This window comes from Lactuca sativa, chromosome 4 (genome assembly GCF_002870075.4).
Source record: "Lactuca sativa cultivar Salinas chromosome 4, Lsat_Salinas_v11, whole genome shotgun sequence".
Classification (NCBI taxonomy): Eukaryota; Viridiplantae; Streptophyta; class Magnoliopsida; order Asterales; family Asteraceae; genus Lactuca; species Lactuca sativa.
The window spans coordinates 74,886,693-74,907,280 of record NC_056626.2 but is presented as its reverse complement, the minus strand read 5'-3'; the positions used below and the strand labels follow the sequence as shown (position 1 = coordinate 74,907,280).

The 20,588-nt window shown below is 33.0% G+C and overlaps 1 long non-coding RNA gene across 5 annotated transcripts; it reads right to left on the bottom strand.

Moving 5' to 3' along the window:
- Positions 1-2,161: 2,161 nt before the first annotated feature.
- On the bottom strand, positions 2,162-3,856 carry LOC111886815 (uncharacterized). Of its 5 annotated transcripts, none has more exons than XR_008232139.1 (5): positions 3,582-3,856; positions 2,990-3,058; positions 2,582-2,625; positions 2,449-2,538; positions 2,162-2,370 (listed from the first exon to the last, which is right to left on the bottom strand). It is a non-coding gene; the product is annotated as an uncharacterized LOC111886815 (long non-coding RNA). The 5 variants fall into 5 exon arrangements; XR_006190430.2 differs by having other exon boundaries at positions 3,636-3,856; XR_008232140.1 differs by having other exon boundaries at positions 2,582-2,622; positions 3,636-3,856.
- Positions 3,857-20,588: the final 16,732 nt, after the last annotated feature.

The window sequence follows — 20,588 nt, the reverse complement described above, 5'->3', positions numbered from 1 at the left end:
TACGTGAAATATTCTAATAGAATATTACACCGTACATATTCTAAAAAATAATTTTAAAATGCAAAATAAATGGAAATATCTAAAAAATCTTTTTCTAAATATTATTTTCGGAACTTGAGTTAAATAAAAAAAAAGTAAATTAAAAAAATCCCGTTTTTTATGAAAAATACGTGAAATATTCTAATAGAATATTACACTGTACATATATTCTAAAAAATAATTTAAAAATGCAAAATAAATGCCAAAATCCGAAAATTCTTTTTTTAAATATTATTTTCGGAACATGAATTAAGTAAAAAAATTAAAAAAAATTAAAAAAATGCGTCTCACGGTCACACAAAATATAAGTGGTCTCAAATGAATCTAACCCTATATATATATATATATATATATATATATATATATATATATATATATATATATATATATATATATATATATATTTCACATTTGCTTGTACGAATGTATATCTAAGAGATTTGAAAAAAAAAACTTTATACATATTCATATGAAAATACTTTTTAATGTGCATATAAACAAAAACAAATATGCATCAAAAACACATTTTTTATTGAAAAACTCATTTTTTTAATATTAATTTATAAATATAAAATATTTATTCTTTGAATTAAAAAAACTATTTTTGCTTATTATTCAAAATATTTTATACAAAAACACTTTTTTCTAGTTCAACGAAATTTTTAAAAATATTTCTAAATCAATATTTAAAAGAAGAATTTTTCATAAAAATGCATTTTTGATATATTTTAATATTTGTTTTTCGATATCAACATTTAAACAAATTTGCATATGCACAATGATACTATTGTTTTCTAATTACATTACAAATATTTTTTTTTATGCATATACACATGCACATGTGAATTTCGATGTCAAACTTGCATGTAGATAAATAGCTTAAGAACTAACTTCCCAAATTTAGCTCTTATACATATATACTAGGTTAAAATCCGTGGAACCCACGGGTGTTAATTTTAAATAGAATTAAAAAATTAATTATATAATAAAATAATATATAATTAATTTAGGAAACTTATGAATTGTAATATTGTGTTTTTTTTTTTAATAACTTTGTGATTTATATGTATTTAATTACACAATAATTTGGTAAGATTAATAGAAATTGTTACTGTCTTCGTCACTTTTTTCAACCCAATTTTTTACAAATGAAAATCAATCAACCCATCTTGCGCAAAGCTCGTTTAGAAACGCTAAAAAAATATGTAAACATATTGATGACTGATCATGACTTGATTTAGACTTGCAATTATCTACAATTAGCTAGATTTCCAAATTAGTTTCTTAGTTCTAAGACATAATCGAAGCAACAACCAATATAAAGATAGAGAAACTAAGACCGATAATAATGTAGTTACATACATATATTTACATACTTGTATCCACGTTTAGCAATACCAGTGTAAATGATAACATAACCCGTCAAACATCATAATCAACCGTTAGAAGAAGATATATATTTAGAATTCTCTCTTTTTTTTGTTTGCACATATATGTGACGGTAACCATTTTAGTTTCTCTAATCATTAAGCCAAACTGCAATGAAACGATTAATCATTTCAAATACATGCTAAAAACATTTATATCAGCCTTCATAGATAGGAAATAAAAAAAATCATGAAAAATTGTTTCTTATAATGCTCAAAATAAAATACGATTGTTTAAAAATATATAAAATAGTTGAATGTATGATTTAGAGTTTTTTTTAATGTAATTCAAAATGTTCGATTACTCTTCTAAATGTAATGTTGAGATTATGAATACCCTACAAGTATTTCATACATAATGGCATCACAGACCACCTGAAAAAGAATTAAAATCACATGATCATTTGATTTATATGACAAAACAATTATATTTCATACTAAATTTCAATAATTACTACTTTAAAATACAAGCATACCATCTACAATTTAAAACAAATACGCAAATGTGTACCATTGAAATTCCTTGAGCTAAATGCCTTGCAACATAAAGAAAATGTAGAAACCAATGTTTAATCTACAAAAATAAATAAATAAATAAAACTTATCAGGTTTTTCTAATGCACACATGTAGATCTTAGATATACATTAAAGGAATTCACAATTGGTCGGGGGACACAAAAGCTAGAAGCTAAATATGTCTACAAATAAATAAAATAATCATTAAAAGGCATGTAATTAATTCACATAGAATGGAGAAATCAATTATATTATCTAAAAAAGGATCAAAAGTTACTTCCATTTTGATACTCAAAAAAGAGATCCACCAAAGCCACAAAATGAAATAAAACTTCTTTGGTTCATACCAGAAACATAAACCTTGATAATCAAATCCACCAGCTTTGACCTACAAAACCAACCACCATCAAGTTAGTCGACACCTGTAATTTCAAATACAATTACATAAAAAACCCTTAAATTTTACCTTTTAACTCAACACCCCAAAGCTTGGACATCGTGATAAGTTAAAAAATGTTAGTGCTCAGAGGTTCATCATTCATTTCTCCAACTCCAACTACATCCAAAGTTCAAAAAGAAATAGAACTCAAACTGTTTACCAAGATATCATGGACGGACCTGAAAAGCAGATTTGCGAGAACTACTACATGGTTAAAAAAAATTAAAAAATTGATGTTCTTAGTAAAGTCAATAAAAATATACATGAATTGTAACATCTACAAAAAAAAAATCACATGAGTTGCAAAAAGCCATGGTCAAATAATTCCCATGCGCCTAATTCATCTCCTTTGTGCCTAATCACCTAAAGCAGAATATAGAAAAATAACAATTCCAAGGGTTGAAATATGACCGGTTGAAAAGTTATTTTTCCTATATCACCGGGTAGTCAAAAGAGCATAATACAATCAGCCTTCCCTTTAAGCTTATACTAAAAACAAGCAACACAAAACATGATCAGGAATTCAAAAATATTAGCAAAAATATAGAAAATGGTAATAATGAATTACCTTATTCAATAGTCAAATTTAGCAGCAAAATCGATCTTGAACATAAATAAGCTGACAAAACCCCATTTGCTGCATTTATCAATATATTTTATTAAACACATACATCCTCATCTTGAAGCTAAAACTCACATATAACAGTAGGTTGAGAACTGTGAAACATTTTGAATAAAATCCCAAAATAAATTCCTACAATAAAAAATGTATAAGACTATACACAACTAAAGTATTATTATCATTAATCTATGCAGTAAAAAACTGAACTAACATTACTCTATGTTCCAATGTCTAAGACCAAGCATTTATCTTGTTTGTTATGGTTCAGTTACTACTTAGCAATGTTTTTGATTTCATCCTTTTCAGCTCCTGTAATTCTTTACATTGATGGATATTTCTAAAGCGAAAACCCAAATTATTGAACATTAGATTAGGTTTTTTTGGTTTTGAGGAGAATCGTCGTATAAAAAAGAGAACGGAGGGGAATGCGATTATTTTAAAGCAATCTAGTGACTGCAACCTAATAACAATCAATGCCCCACCAACCAAAAATGATTAGAAAATGGTAACTGAAAACATGTAAACCTTATAAACATACCGAGAAAGCGTTGGGTATGCGGGGTTTGGAAGTTGGGAATCAAATCACACGTACCTAGGATTATGTTCATCATCGCCTTCGCTCCTCGACATCTACAATGTAGAAATATAAGTACACAAACGTAAACAAAATATAAGAAAAAACCCTAGAAAGAATTATATCCTGAGACGACAAATAATCGAAAGAGAGAATAAAGTTAATGATTTGGGGGAATAAGAATCATAAATCAAATATAATTTCTTCGACAATGGTGGAAGCGGTTATGAAGGATTATATCCTAATTTGCTGATTTCTTGGGATATCATTTTTGAAATTCAAAATCCAGCTGTGTAATCCTATATGTTAGGAAAGAGATCGTATAAAATTAACATATTTTTTCAAATTATTTCCATAATCTTTATTCATTTAAAATTAATGCTTGAATATTTTGAATGCAGTTGACAGCTAAAATTTCCGGATTTATTGCATCAGTTTGAACTTTGATTCAATTTGGATTCAATGGCATTTACGTAAATATAGATGAATAAATGAGCGGGAAAACTCGATTTTGGGGGTCCTTAGAGAGTGACACGTGGCGGAGTTCTACTTATTTATTAGAATTAGGATATATATATATATATATATATATATATATATGTAGAAGCACAAACACACACACACACACACACACACACACATATATATATATATATATATATATATATATATATATATATATATATATATCAAGGTTGTAAAAATCATTCGACGTTAGCCCGACGGTCGACTGGTATTAAGGGATTATAATTAATTGGGGACCATAGATTTTTAATAATGTGTTAAAATTAATCAAATATTAATATATCTTTAGAAAAAGAAGTAGTTCAAAGTTAAAAGATAAGAAGATTTGTAATTTGAAAATTTGAAACTACGAAAATATGAACATTTTGGTGTAATATTTGAAAATTTGATAATTTTAGATAAAAAAAAAAGTTGGTTTTTGAATTTTTTTTTTTTAATTTTTAAATTTTTTTTGTCTTTTTTTTTTGCTTTTGTTGATCGACTAATCACGCCAAACCTAGTTAATCCTAAATTTCCGATTAATACCCTAATTCTCAGACGGTTGGAGAACGTCCATCGATTAATCGCCAACTAATCCTGATTTTTGCAACCATGATATATATATATATATATATATATATATATATATATATATATATATATATATATATATATATATATATATATATATAAGAGGCATGGCATCTATTGAACCTGGAGACTGAACTAGGTATGATTAACTTTCCCCTACTACGACTACAACTACAACGAAATTTTATATTGGATTAACTGCGGCTACTGCCGAAGAAACTTCCGTACCTTATTTTGAGAATTCCGATGAATTGGCTGAGGTGAGCTAATGAATTCCTAGTTGAAACTTCACTTGACACAGTCTTCATTCACATAGTAGGAGAGGTAGAGGGAATTCAACCACATATCATGCAAAAAAAATGTTATATTTATCGATAGACCACTAGGCGTGGGAGAAAACAAAGTCCAGCTGGGCATGGATGGCTCTCCACCAATGAGAAGCACTCCTAGGAATTGAAGAGAGAACAACCCTGTGAGGGGCACCATATTAGCTTCGCATGAACATAGCCCAAAGAAAAGAGAGTCCCCTTTATAGTATAGAATTCCACGCTTATGTGCAAGGCTGCCTGTTTCGAATGCTAGATCGGGTTGGTGTTCAGTTAGCAAAGGGAGAGCGACTAAGCACCTTGCTCTTAGGACCCTTCAGCAAGCTTCTCCAGTGAGACCTTTCTTTTAGGCAGGTGATAGCCTGATTCAAAGATTGGTTCAGAATCTTTCTCTTGTTATGTAGCTAATTAGGAGTTATAAATTACCCCTTTCCTTATCGGGATGGGATGCAAAAGAATGGTTGGGACAACAAACATCCATCTCGTTAGTACTTTGGATACCCATAGAACCATAAAAAAAAACTTTTTAAGTTTATAATTCCTTTAAATTAAGGGGTGTTGGGGACAAATCAGTTTTTGGAGTTACCTTTTATCTAGTATCAACGGCTTGATACTAAAAAAAAGAAAAAGATCTTTCGTAGGCTAGATATTTCTTGTAAAAACACTAGCCCCACTACCACTAAAATTATAATTAGAATATTGAAAGCTTCTTATTATTTATTAGATATATGACTTCACGCTTACAGGGTACTAAGATTCACTACTTTTATCCTCTAGCCACAGACATATTTGACTACCACAGACCTCCTTTACTACTTGAACTATCAAGCCAATTAGTAACACAGGCTCCTTGTCCGGCTGGGCACTAGGATGTGAAGATATGTCGTCATTTTCTATTGGGTAGCCCCTCGATTTCGAGTCGGTGATTGTAAGATCAGCACAGATCAGAACTAAAGCAGTTCTATGAGATAGTTTCTTGATCTAATCAACTATGCCTTCTAGTCTGTTTGGAAGGAGAACTCATTTTCATTTCATCTTGTGACTCATTCTCTTCGATCTTCACCTTGATTGCTTTTGACAACGTTTTTTTAACTGAACTACAATGGTCTGATTCTTTTGAAGAAGATATGAAAGCAATTCAGCGAATACCCGGATGCGACCCCATCTACTCCATCCATCCATGGATAAGGATAAAACAACATCTTTCACTGTTTCGTTGGAAAACCCAACGCTCATATTGACTTTCTTTCGTCGTACTCTAAGGGTACTTTAAAGATTTTGATATCTTTATCTGATAGGAACAGCCTAAACAAAAAGAAAAGGGGTTGTTTTTCGTCAGAATAGGGGCTGTTGACACAATCCCATTTCTTTCTCCCTATTTTCCCCATGTATTTCTTGGAAAAACAAGGGCAATTGAATTTAATTAGCAAGTCTCCATACTGATTTACTGGAGCAGGAGAAGTCACATCATTGAATTAAGATGCCACTAACTTTATTCCTTACGCTTTTACCGATATTCAGGTCGGCTTTCTTTGTCGGACGTTTTATAGGAACGCACAGCAGGAAGGGCACGGAAGCTACCGTTTCTAGAATGCGAGCAAGCTAGCTTGCTAACTCTCCTAGTGGTTTGGTGGCAAGGAAAGGGGCATTCAGGAAGCGACTAGTCGCTTCTGGCAAAGCTTCTAGAAGGCCGACCACTACATAGAGAGATCCATATGCGAGTCATGAGCGATAGCGACACCTAGAGAGGCGGAAGCAGTAGCTTCTAAGACGAAGTCGAGCCACTAGTGGAGTGGCCAAGGAGGCCTACTATACCGATACTGGATTAGTAACCGGTGAAATCCCCCAATCATAATTGAAGTGAACTTGGTCTGAATTGTAGTTCAGATTCAAGTCGGTTAAGCGGGAGCGGCCGCAGAAGAATTAAATTCTTGTTCCAATTAAGCGTCGGGCGTGCATTGCATTTTTAGTTCCCATAAGTCTTCTTATTTTTTTTATCTTCTTTGCCTTCAAATGGGGGCGCACTCATTCTTTTTTGATTTTGTCTCTAGGGTGGCAGGCTTCCTCGGAGTGAAGGCCATTTCAGTACTGTTTATATATATATATATATATATATATATATATATATATATATATATATATATATATATATATATATATATAGAGAGAGAGAGAGAGAGAGAGAGAGAGAGAGAAATTGAGGATGTTTTAACATGCTCAACCTTTTATAAAATGTATTGGTGACTTTTTTTAACATCAACCATTCAAGGACACATACTTGAATTAAATATATATATATATATATATATATATATATATATATATATATATATATATAGAGAGAGAGAGAGAGAGAGAGAGAGAGAGAAAGAGAGAGGATGTTTTATCACGCTCTCAACCTTTTGGAAAACGTATTGCTAACTTTTATTTACATAAACCATTCAAGGATACATACTTGAAGTGAACATACCTATATGCAATCTATTTTCGATAAGCCTTGGCGTATGACCCTTAACCAATAGTCCTAATTTTTATAATTTTGATTCTAAACTGCTGGAGGAATTATAGATTTAAATAACATGATGTTATAAAATAAAATTAAACAAGAATGATTAGATCATCGTGTCAATAAAAATTTATAAAATTTTTAAAACTAAACGTGTATAATATATCTAAACTAGTATTTCTGAATAATTATCTTTTAGTTATGAAGATAAATAAATGGTATGTTGATATACAAAAAATTTTTAACACAGTATATATATATATATATATATATATATATATATATATATATATATATATATATATATATATATATATATAGATATATATCATAACATTCATATACTTTGGTTTCTCTATTGAAATGAACACAAGTGGTAAAAAATTACATACATATTTCGTCAGGATGATGTTTCGTAGAGAATACAAACTTTTTTCGATACATATATGGAACACATACATAATTAAATTCTATTTAGAGTTTGTCAAAATAATCTTGTGAATATTATGAAGATAAAGTATATAACTACTTGACAATCTCAATTGGTATATAAATATAAGATTTGTTTCAATTATGGTTCATAAAATCATTTCGAAATTCCAAAAAAGATAAACTAACCTAAATAGTACACGACACAATGGCCAACCTCTTTGAAACCCGTATAGTGATCTTTTGTATAAGCCTTTTGGTTTTGTTTCAATGCCATCAATGTCCTATCATGTATTTACTTTTCATTTATTGCATCATTTTAAATGGATAATTATTCTAGTATTTATATTTTTTGCATTTATAGGTAATGGTCATGTATTAAGTAATGTTGGAGCTGGGAAACCACCAAAGTGTAATATAGAATTAAGAAGGTTCATGATGATTATTGTTGTTGTGGTTTCGAAGATACCTCGTGCAGCGGAAGCCTCGATATTTGTATTAAAAATTGTTCAGCGGCTAAATATTGTTGTATTTACACAAAGTAATTGTTATGGCATTATAACTGTTGTAACTCATAATATACGAATGGCTAACCTAGCCTTTTTCTCTATAGAGTCGGTGGTTTATGTATTTGTAAACACGTGAAACACACACACACACACACACACACACACATATATATATATATATATATATATATATATATATATATATATATATATATATATTTCAATGGACTCAATCGGGTAGCGTGCATCACGCCGTACAAAAGGAACGTCGCGCCTAGTCGATTTACGTACATGTTTCTTTTTTAATTTCGTTTTATGGGTTTATGGTTATTAATCCCTTGCTTGGGATTATAGAAATTCGATAATAATTATCTGAAACGAAAATAATAATTTTGCACCCGGAATCCCTAAAATTGAAAAACCATAATTTAAACAAAAAAGATTCAAATCAATTTAGAATAGCAGTGCAAGTAATAATAAACTAGGCTCTGATACGAGTGTTAGGTTACATGGCATTCTAAGCACATGAATATTGCAACAAGAGAGTAAAAAAATTCTTATGTGCCCATGCAACCTATAAGGATCTTGGCTACGGACATACATTTTTACCATTTAGAGCTTAAATTTGTATATAATTATTAACGTATATTCTCCCAGATTATTAGCCCTAATTGTTAGGGGTTATAATTGTATATTACCATCATTAGTGAGTATTTCTGTAATTAGATTATTGTACTAGGTTTATTCATTCTTGTAATTTGTACGCTTAATATTATTCAGTATACACACAATCAACGGCTTCTTTGCCTCCAATTGCTCTTCACTGTGATTTACGTTTGATCAATGGATTTGATTCACAAATCCTAACATGGTATCAGAGCAGTAGGTACTCTCCATTCACACTCAATTTCTCAAATTTGGATTCATACTTCTTAATCGACTCTCAAGAATCAATCAGGGTACCCTTCCAGTCCATCCTCAGGACCTTCGATTGTCTCGTGCCTTGCAGACAATTTTCTATCATTTTTCATTTACATGAACAACTCCCTAGTTCAGACCCGACCTATCTCAGTAGTTCTTGATGGTACCAACTATGTGATGTGGCATCATCACATGACAATCCATCTCAAGTCCCTTGGACTTTACTGTCACACCCCAAAACCGGAACGGCGGAAACGTTCTGGGGTGAATGACGTCATGTCAAGTATCACAACACATGCATTATAGTAATCAAAGTACAACAACCATTGCATTAATAGTAATAATTTTACATGGTTTACATTGCAGAACATCAGAGTAATACAAGTAATAATATAGGGGCAGCTTGGTACTAAACTGTCTTCGTCAGAAGCTCCGGGGATGTACCTGTCTAATGCTGACCTGAGAATACAAGTTATTTGAAAAGCGAGTATCAACATTTTTACAAATGCTGGTGAGTTCATAAGTATTTAGTGTCGTTTTATTCAAATAACTTTAATAAAAGTGATAGTTTTAGAGTATCTATTAAATTAGAGTCCTTTCCAGAAAATCCTATATTTTCTTTAATAAAAGCAGTCTTCTACCAAGACTAGACGGAATTATGTGGTAAAAAATAGTTTTCCCTAAATCGCTATCATTATCAAAATACAGAATTTGACTATCAAAGAAAGCAAGAGAAATCAGGGAAAGTAACATATGCCTCAGCAGTGAGGACTGCTGAATAAGGCAAAGGAATCATAGAATCTAGGAGAGTATCGAACGAACGACACGCCTGGCTCAGTCTAACAAAAGAGACACAGACCCCAGACGGTACCAAAATGAAGGGTACAGCTAGCAAGGTCTCTAAACAGAGAATACACACCCCAGACAGTATCAAATGAAAGATACAGCTAACATGGTCTAAACAAAAAATACAGACCCCAGGCAGTATCAAATGAAAGATACGGCTAGTAAGGTCTAAAACAGAGAATACAGACCCCAGGCAGTATCAAATGAAAGATACAGCTAGTAAGGTCTAAATCAGAGAATACAAACCCCAGACAGTATCAAATGAAAGATACAGCTAGTAAGGTCTAAAAACAGTGTGACTCTGAGAGTGGGTTTCCAGCATACAGTGTAAGTTGCTGGTGAAATACCGTTACCATAAGACCATGAATTATAAGGTAACCTGGGATACTCATAACCATAATAACCGACACTAGAGTACCTGACGCCCTACAAGCGTTTATAAAATATGACATTTGTCACCCCTTGGCTTGGTGGGCCGTGGACTGTAGCTAGTAGTCAGGGTGCGGGGGTGTCAATCCTATATAGATCTATACATACAATGTCCGCTCTCCCTACAGGAGACTCTGGTTACCAACTAGACGACGGAGAAGGCCGTGTCCCGAAGATGCATCCCAAATAGTGGGTAGTGGGTTTCATTTGTAAGTGCTGAACTAGAGGTAGACACTCATAATTGGACTGACTAGAGTAAACCTATATGTCTATGCTCGTATACATAATATATAGCTAATAAATCAAACGACCTTTGGACGGCCATCCGATCCCACCAGACCACATCTCAACGAAGAAAAGGAAATAGGGCGGACAAGCCTTCCTAAGTCCTTCAATCATTATTTATATGCACCTATACAAGCACAGACATACATCTAACTACGACTGAGTGTGTAACAAGTGGAAACGTATCGTGATGTATAACCGAATCGTGGTGTGTAAACGTACAGTGTGGAATAACCGAATCGTGATGTATAAACGTACAGTGTGGAATAACCGAATCGTGGTGTATAAACGTTAACTAATATAAGTGTATCACGAAGTGGAAACGACAACAGGTGAAGTAAGAGCATCTAACAGGTATAAGCTACCACAAGTATAAGCGAAGTATAGGTAATAACAGGTATAAACGCATCACGAAGTGAAAGCATTATCAAGTAGGAACTTTGACTAAGAAGGAGTATCAAAACATGGAAGAAAAACCTTTATTCTAGATAAAATCACGACAGGGTATTCTGTCGTATAATAAGTTTGAAAACCTTTAGAAATCCTTTGGAAACTTTTCATAAACCAGTTTAAAATGAACTTTGATAAAACAGTATAAGTAAGAGTTTTGAACAAGTGAAAACATTTTAGAAAACCATTTATACTATCCTTCTCGGTAAAACAGTTTACAGTGTGGTAAATCCTTGTGCATGCGGGTTATCAATCACATGTGATTGATATGATAACTGGCATGTTTAACTTGTATTCCCCCCTATAAAACATGCAAAAGTATTTAAAAGGTTCATTCAGGGGTATGAACTCACCAGATGTAAGTGGATCCGACGAAGGTGCCGGTTGAGTGTGCGGTGTCAAGTAAAGACTTGAACACACTTAGTGACCTATTAACATATGATAGCATATGTTTACATGTAATTAGCACATATAATACCAATTAAACAAGTATACGCACTCCAATGAACTAAAACACTTCAAAACAAGTGTTTGGAGCGACCCGGGTGACATCTATGGACGTGTAATGATGGATGGGACTTGGGAATTGAGTTTACTCTTCAAGAGTAAACTCCTTAGGGAGTTTTCAGCCACATACCCCATACATACATGATTTCACGGCCGTGAACTCATGATTGGGTGTTTTGGGGTGCTAAATGGCTTAAATGCACATGGTAAATGTTGGAATGGATTTTTCTAAAGCCTTGGAGTGGATTGTACTAGCACATATATTATTTATGGGAGTTCACGGCTGTAAAATTGGAGTTTACGGCTGTAAACTCCCCCCCAAGCTCAAACCATAATTATTTTGGAAGGCTAGGACAAACACATATGATTCCAACTAATTTTCTAAGCCTTGGTATGAATTTAGGGCACCTTTTAACATGTTTCTATGAGTTTACGGCCCTGGAACTATTTCTTGGGAAGCTTTGGCCGTAAACTCCTAAATGGAGGGTGTTTGACATGTTTAAGGTCCCCAAACTATTTTTAGATGATTCTAGGATTTATTCCAAGGCTATTGGGGGTGTTGAGGGCATTTCTAACACTCAAACATGAGTTTACTCCCCATAATGAGGATTTTACGGCCCAAGGATATTCTTGGGCAGTAAACTCATGTTCACTCCCCAAAAAGTTAGTTCAAGGTGTTCTAAGCCGGAATATGTAAGCCTAAAAGTCATATCTAAGCCTTAGGGACAATTTGGAGGGGTTTTGGGGCTTAAACCCCCCCCCCCCCCCCCGTTAAATGGTGTTCACGGTCCAAGAGTGTTCTTGGGCCGTAAACACATGATTTTGTCCTTAATTTATGTTTTAAACACGAATTTGCATGCTATATAAGCTATACAACAAGTTATGATAGTTTACCTACTCGTTTGGGGCTCGAAACGGATGATTTTTGGCTCGAAATTAAGTTGTAGAGAGAGAGTATAGAGAGAGGATGAAAAAGGTGGAAATGAAGTTTACTCTCCCTTATATAGGGGTTGGAGTTGGGGCTCAGTGGAAATCTACTCGATACTTCCGTTAAACGGGGCTTTTGGTCGCACCCGATTTAGTGGTCGTAATAATGAAAACTAACTTTTTCCAATTAAATGGAAATGTATATTACGTGTTTTTATTTATCTTATCACGACGTTAACGACATAAAAAAAATATAAATAAAAACATTTATTTATTTTACGACCTCGAATTAACGGAACTTTATACAATGGAATATTCCGTTAACGGTAACGGGGTAATGCAACGGGATAAACTTTGGGTTGTCACATTTACAGCTATGTGACTGGTACTACTACAGCCCCTGTTAAGAACACAGACGAAACTGATGTTGCATTTGCAAAACGAAGTGACGACTGGGACATCAAGAATGTTAAAATTCTTGGTTTCCTTAATGCCTCCACTACAATAGAGGTTCACCAACAATTTCTTGGGTACACGACTGCAAAACAAGTATGGGATCTCTTAGCCAGACGCTTCACAACCACTAGCCTTTCACATCATTACCAATTGTGGTCATCTTTTCAGAGAAAACGACAACAACCCGATCAATCTGTTAGTCAATATGTTTCAGAGATGCAAGTGATTCGTGATCAACTTAATGTTGCAGCCCCTCAAGTTTTTGATAAAACAGCCGATAAGTTTAGAGCTTAGTTTAGTCAGCTGCACCTTATCACTCTTCTTATGGGTCTTACTGACAAATTTGAGAATGTTCGCTCATCCTTACTTCGCAGACACCCACTCCCTATAATTGATGCTGCCATTTCAGAACTCATAAGTGAGGAAACTCGGATCAAGTCCCGCACCCAAACTTTATCAGACACTGTGCTTCATGTTCCTTTCTCGAAAAACAAAGGAAAATCTCAAGAAAAATGGAACACTAGTGAGTGTTCTTTCTGTAAGTCTACCTCACACCTTCTTCTAAATTGTCCGGTTCACTCGTGTAAGTGGTGTGAGGTCAAACACCCAAAACACTATGGATCCGAATGTCCAAAACATCCTCGTCACACTAAGTCGTCTAAGTCCTAATATCCACCAGTTAGAGCAAATGTTGTTGCTGGTTCGATTACACTTGAAACTACTACTCCCAATACAAATATCGATCTGATGGAACTTATGAGGATGAATCAAGAGTTGATCGAACGCATCATGACCGACTCGATGGGAGCCAATGAAACCAACTCTTCTACAGGTAACATGTGGTTGTATGACTCCGGTTGCTGCAATCACATGACTCCCCTATCAAATATCTTTGATTCTAAACAACCTTCTCCAACATTGCAATCTGTTAGTACCGCAGATGGGACATGTTTACCTATTGACTTTAGTGGACATGTATCCACTCCTCAGTTATCATTAAATCAAACGGTCCATGTCCCAAACCTATCTATCAGTCTTGTCTTAGTTGGGCAACTTTGTGAATCCGGATTAATTTGTCTATTTTCCCCTTTTGGTTGTGTTGTGCAGGATCCGCGGACCAAGGAGGCAATTGGAATAGGCCGTAGGGTTGGAAGAATGTTTGAAGTTATTTACCTTCGTCTCCCACCTTCATCTTCCAATTTTGTTGCTTCTACTTCTAGTTTATCATCTTTTGATATTTGGCATGCTAGATTAGGTCATATTTCTCAGTCAAGACTTAATATGCTTGTCCAGTCTGGTTTACTTGGTTCTGTTAAACCTTCATCATTTTCTTGCATATCTTGTGAACTTGGTAAACATCATGCCTTACCATTTAATGCAAATGAATTTATTTCTTCTCAATCTTTTGATCTAATTCACTCTGATGTCTGGGGACCAGCACCTCATTCCACTATGGGGGGTGCACGGTATTTTGTTATATTTGTTGATGATTGTACTCGATTTACTTGGATTTATTCGATGCAACACAGGTCTGAACTACCAAACATTTGTATCAACTTTGCAAAAATGGTTCAAACTCAGTTCTTCAAATCTATCAAAGTCTTTCGTGCTGACAATGCCATGGAATACAAAGAGTCTTCTCTTCTTTCTTTCTTGCATCAACAAGGTACCGTGTCTCATTACTCCTGCCCGGGTACGCCTCAAAAAAATGGGTGTGCCGAAAGGAAACATCGTCACATTCTAGACACAGTTACAACTCTTTTGATCTCTTCACAGGTTCCTGAACGATTTTGGGGTGAAGCAACTTTCACAGCGGTTTACACCTTTAATCGACATCCTACTCCTATTCTTCAAAACAAGTCCCCTTATGAACTTCTCCGTGGTATATCACCTGCTTACAATCTTCTTCGGGTGTGGGGTTGTGCTTGCTTTGTTCAGCTACAACCTCATGAATGATCAAAACTTGAACCTCGTTCTCGCTTGTGTTGCTTCCTTGGGTATGGAATTGAACACAAAGGGTCTCGATGTTGGGATCCTATCTCTAAACGCCTACGTATCTCTCGCCATGTCACCTTTTGGGAACATAAGACTTTCACATCACTCTCCAAGTTTCAAATTGATTCTCCTTCAGAGTCTCTCTTTTTCATCGATCCATCGGTCTCACTCGACTCATATAACTTAGACTTCACTGAACCTGACTCTTTGATTTCAAACTCATCTGCTTCGACTATAGGAGGTAAAACAGAACGATCGCCTATTCATGAGATGTCTCCTCAACCCTCGGATCCACCACCTCCACCAAGACGTTCTGAAAGGGTAAGAAACATTCCTTCCTATCTTTGTGATTTTGAATGTTATTCAACTATTATGTCTACTCACAAACCTACCTCATATAAGGAAGCTGCCTCTAACCCTTTGTGGCAGAACGCTATGCAAGATGAACTTAAAGCCTTAGAAAAGGCCCAAACCTGGGAATTTGTTCCGCTTCCTCCAGGAAAGTCTCTTATAGGCTCTAAATGGGTTTACAAAGTAAAGACTCGTTCTGATGGCACCGTTAACAGGTACAAAGCTCGACTTGTTGCCAAAGGATTCCATCAAGAATATGGAATTGACTACGAAGAGACCTTTGCTCCAGTTGCTCGTATAACATCAGTTCGTAGTTTACTTGCCATTGCAGTAGCTCGCCGTTGGTCTATGTATCAAATGGATGTTAAAAATGCCTTCCTCAATGGGGATCTCGCTAAGGAAGTCTATATGCGTCCCCCAAGTGGTGTTGATCATCCATCTAGTCATGTTTGTCATCTCCGAAAAGCTTTATACGGTTTGAAACAAGCACCTCGTGCTTGGTTTGAAAAGTTTAGCACCACCATTACCTCTCTGGGTTTTTCCCCTATTCCATATGATTCAGGGTTGTTCACTCGAACAACAGGTACCTGTACCATCCTTCTCCTATTGTATGTTGATGATATGATTATTACTAGAAGTGATAGTGCAGGCATTGTGAATCTCAAACAATCTCTCAGCTCTTGTTTTGAAATGAAGGATCTCGGTAATCTTCATTACTTTCTTGGTCTTGAACTCTTAACAGATGATTCTGGAGTATATTTATGCCAAGCTAAGTACATCTCAGATCTTTTATCCCGGTCAGGAATTACCGACGCCAAGGTTGCCTCAACGCCCCTTGAACCCAACTCCCACCTGGTTCCTGGAAGTGGTACTCCTCTCCGTGATCCTACCGTCTACCGACAGTTGGTTGGCTCGTTGGTTTATCTCACTGTTACGCGTCCCGACCTAACATATGCAGTTCATATTGTTAGTCAATTTATGGCTGCCCCCTACTCTGATCACTATGCAGCTGTTCTTCGGATTCTTTGGTACCTAAAAGGTACCATGTTTCATGGGCTCAATTTCTCCTCCAAGTCCTCTCTGACCCTAAGAGCTTTTTCAGATGCTGATTGGGATGGTGACTTGACTGGCAGACGGTCCACTACTGGTTATTGTTTCATTCTCGGGGATTCTCTTATATCCTGGCGTAGTAAGAAACAATCTCTCACCGCACGATCAAGTACTGAAGCTGAATATCGAGCACTTGTCGATACAACACAGGAACTACTATGGCTTCATTGGTTATTGGCAGATATGGGTGCTCCTCAGACTCTTCCCACTTCATTGTTGTGTGATAACAAAAGTGCCATTTAGATTGCACATAATGATGTTTTTCATGAACGTACAAAACATATTGAGATTGATTGTCATTTTGTTCGCCAACATGTTGGCAAGACCATTAAACTTCTATCAATCTCGTCAACCGATCAACCTGCCGACATTTTTACTAAAGCTCATTTACCTAGTCGCTTTCAGTATCTTGTTTCCAAACTCAAGTTGGATCATACTTTCCCTACTTGAGTTTGAGAGGGGGTATTAACGTATATTCTCCCAGATTATTAGCCCTAATTGTTAGGGGTTATAATTGTATATTACCATCATTAGTGAGTATTTCTGTAATTAGATTATTATACTAGGTTTATATATTCTTGTAATTTGTACGCTTAATATTATTCAGTATACACACAATCAACGGCTTCTTTGCCTCCAATTGCTCTTCACTGTGATTTACGTTTGATCAATGGATTTGATACACAAATCCTAACAATAATATATCTAAAACTCACTTTCTTTAAAAATTTGAACACTATTAAACATTTGAGGAATATGCTAAAACAAACTATTAATTCCAAATCTTACGTGAAAACATAATAACAAATATAAGTTTTAAATTCTAGGCTTTTGCTCAATATTAAATCATGAATGTAACGTGTTTCTATGTAGTAGAATTTATTACGATTACTTAATTTGAAAGGTCTCATAAACTTTCAATCATCAAAATAGTGTGTTTTATTATTTTACTAAAACGAATTGACTTGTTAAGGACGTGCTTTGTATCATTTTGTATCAATGGTGCTTTTTATATATATATATATATATATATATATATATATATATATATATATATATATATATATATATATATATATATATATATATCACATTTGCTTGTGCGAATCTATATCTAAGAGATTTTGAAGAAAAAAAAACTTTGTACATGTTCGTATGAAAATACTTTTTAATGTGCATATAAAAAAACAAATATGAATATACATCAAAAATACATTCTTTTTATTGAAAAACTCATTTTTTTAAAATTTTTAATGTGCATATAAAAAAACAAATATGAATATGCATCAAAAATACATTCTTTTTATTGAAAAACTCATTTTTTTTTAAATATTAGTTTATAAACATAAAATATTTATTCGTTGAATTCAGAAAACTATTTTTTCTATTATTCAAAATATTTTATACAAAAAAAAAACTTTTTTTTATTTAACGAAAATTAAAAAAATATTTTTAAATCAGTATTTATAAGAAGAATTTTTCATAATAATGCATTTTTTTTATATATTTTTATATTTTTTTTCCATATCCACAATTAAACAAATTTAGTTAAACAAATTTGCTTATGCACAATGATATTATTTTTTTTTCTAATTACATTACAAATATTTTTGATATGTATATACACATGCACATGTGAAATTCGATGTCAAAGTTGCATGTAGATAAAAAGCTTATCGGCTAACTCCCCAAATTTAGTTCTCCAATAATCATATATATATATATATATATATATATATATATATATATATATATATATATATATATATCAAGGTTGTAAAAATCGTTCAACGCTAACTCGACGGTCAACTCCTGTCGATCGGCGACCATAGAATATTAATAATGTATTAAAATTAATCAAATATTAATATATTTTAAGAAAAAGAAGTAGTTCAAAATTAAAAAATAAGAAAATTTATAATTTGAAATTCTGAAAATATGAAAATATGATCATTTTGGTATATAATATATGAAATTTTCAAAATTTTAGATAAAAAAAACAAAGTTGGTGTTTCGAATTTTTTTTGAATTTTAATTTTTTTGTCTATTTTTTCTTGCTTTTTTTGACCGACTAAAAGTTGGTTAATCCAAAATTCCGATTAATACCCTAATCTTCGACGGTTGGAGAACATCTATATATATATATATATATATATATATATATATATATATATATATATATATATATATAGGGAAGAGTTATTTGGAAAACAAAAAACCCTAAAAATCATAAAATTGCATAAAAAATACCAAGATATCACAAAACTTTTTTGTGAATTTTTTTTATCAAAAAATCGCAGCATTTTTTACAATTTCGCTGAAAAAAAAAATTAAAAAATCATTTTTTTGTAAAAAAAAAAAAAGATTCAGCGATTTTGACCTAAAAGATCTGATTTTTTGATAAAAAAATTCAAAAAAAAAGTTTTGTGATCTCTAAGTATTTTTTTTTAATGCATTTTAATTATTTTTAGGGTTTTTTTAGGGTTTTTTGTTTTCCATAGAACCTAAACATATATATATATATATATATATATATATATATATATATATATATATATATATATATATATATATATATATATATATATATATATATGGAGGATGTTTTATCACGCTCTCAACCTTTTATAAAACGTATTGGTGACTTTTTTTAACATCAACCATTAATGGACATATACTTGATTTAAATTTATATATATATATATATATATATACACACACACACACACAGAGTTAGGTTCATGTGAGGCGTCCTAATTTTGTGAGACCGTGAAACGCAATCCTAGCCACTCATTTAGCAGATAAAAAAACATTTTTAAAATGCAAAATAATTGAGAATTTTTGAAAAAAAAATTCAAATATTATTTTCGGAATTTATATTTTCCAAAAAAAATTTTAAAAAATTTAAATAACGACCAAAATAAATTTAAAAAATACATTTTTTTTCATATTCTAGTAGAATATTAGAATATTCTACATATCTGACAAATCTAATAGAATATTTGGCAAGTAAGTCTTATATGTCAAGAGGACAGTGGGAGTCTTAAAGATCTTGAAAAGGCCTCCAGATCTAATCAAGAAGAGAAACCTATAGTATATCACTGATACACGACTTGAGGTTTATAACATGTCGTGTTGACATATTCCTATTTATATGCCCATTCCAGTTAAAGTTGGCTTTGTATATGAGTTCTGAGAGTTCTCAATTGGTTGCATAACAACTTGAAAGCAATGGCAGGCCCTTGTGCTGCCAGGTGGCAAGAAATTAAGATTGAGTTCAATCCATATGAGTTTGGATTTGTCATTATCCTTGTCTTGTGATTATGGTTTTGACAAATTTACATGGATAAGAACACATACACTATAAAATCTAAGTGTCATAAAGTTTCTCTCTGATTCATGAAAATGATGGTGAGGAAACGCTTTCACTAAGTATATTTTAATTAGATAGCAATTGTTATATTTGCATTCTCAAAGTCGTTAGTGGAACATGTGTGGTTAACCGGCACACTAACATGGACTTGTGAGGAATGTCAAAGGTCAAAACAATTAAGACTGTGATTATGGCATCCTTCTTCATAGTTCTAAAATTGTTTAGACACACATGTGTGCTATCTAAGGAAATGTGTATGATTTTGATAAAGTTTTATTAAAGCATCTCGTATCAGAAATATGAACTTTGGTAAGAAACTCAATTAAATATTGATTTATAGAAGTCTAGCTGATTTCTGAGTACATGTCAAAGCTAGTAGGAGCATAAGTTTTATGCTAATAATCATCATGCAAGTGGGAGCATGATAATTATAGTAAGTGTTGCAAGTTAACAATG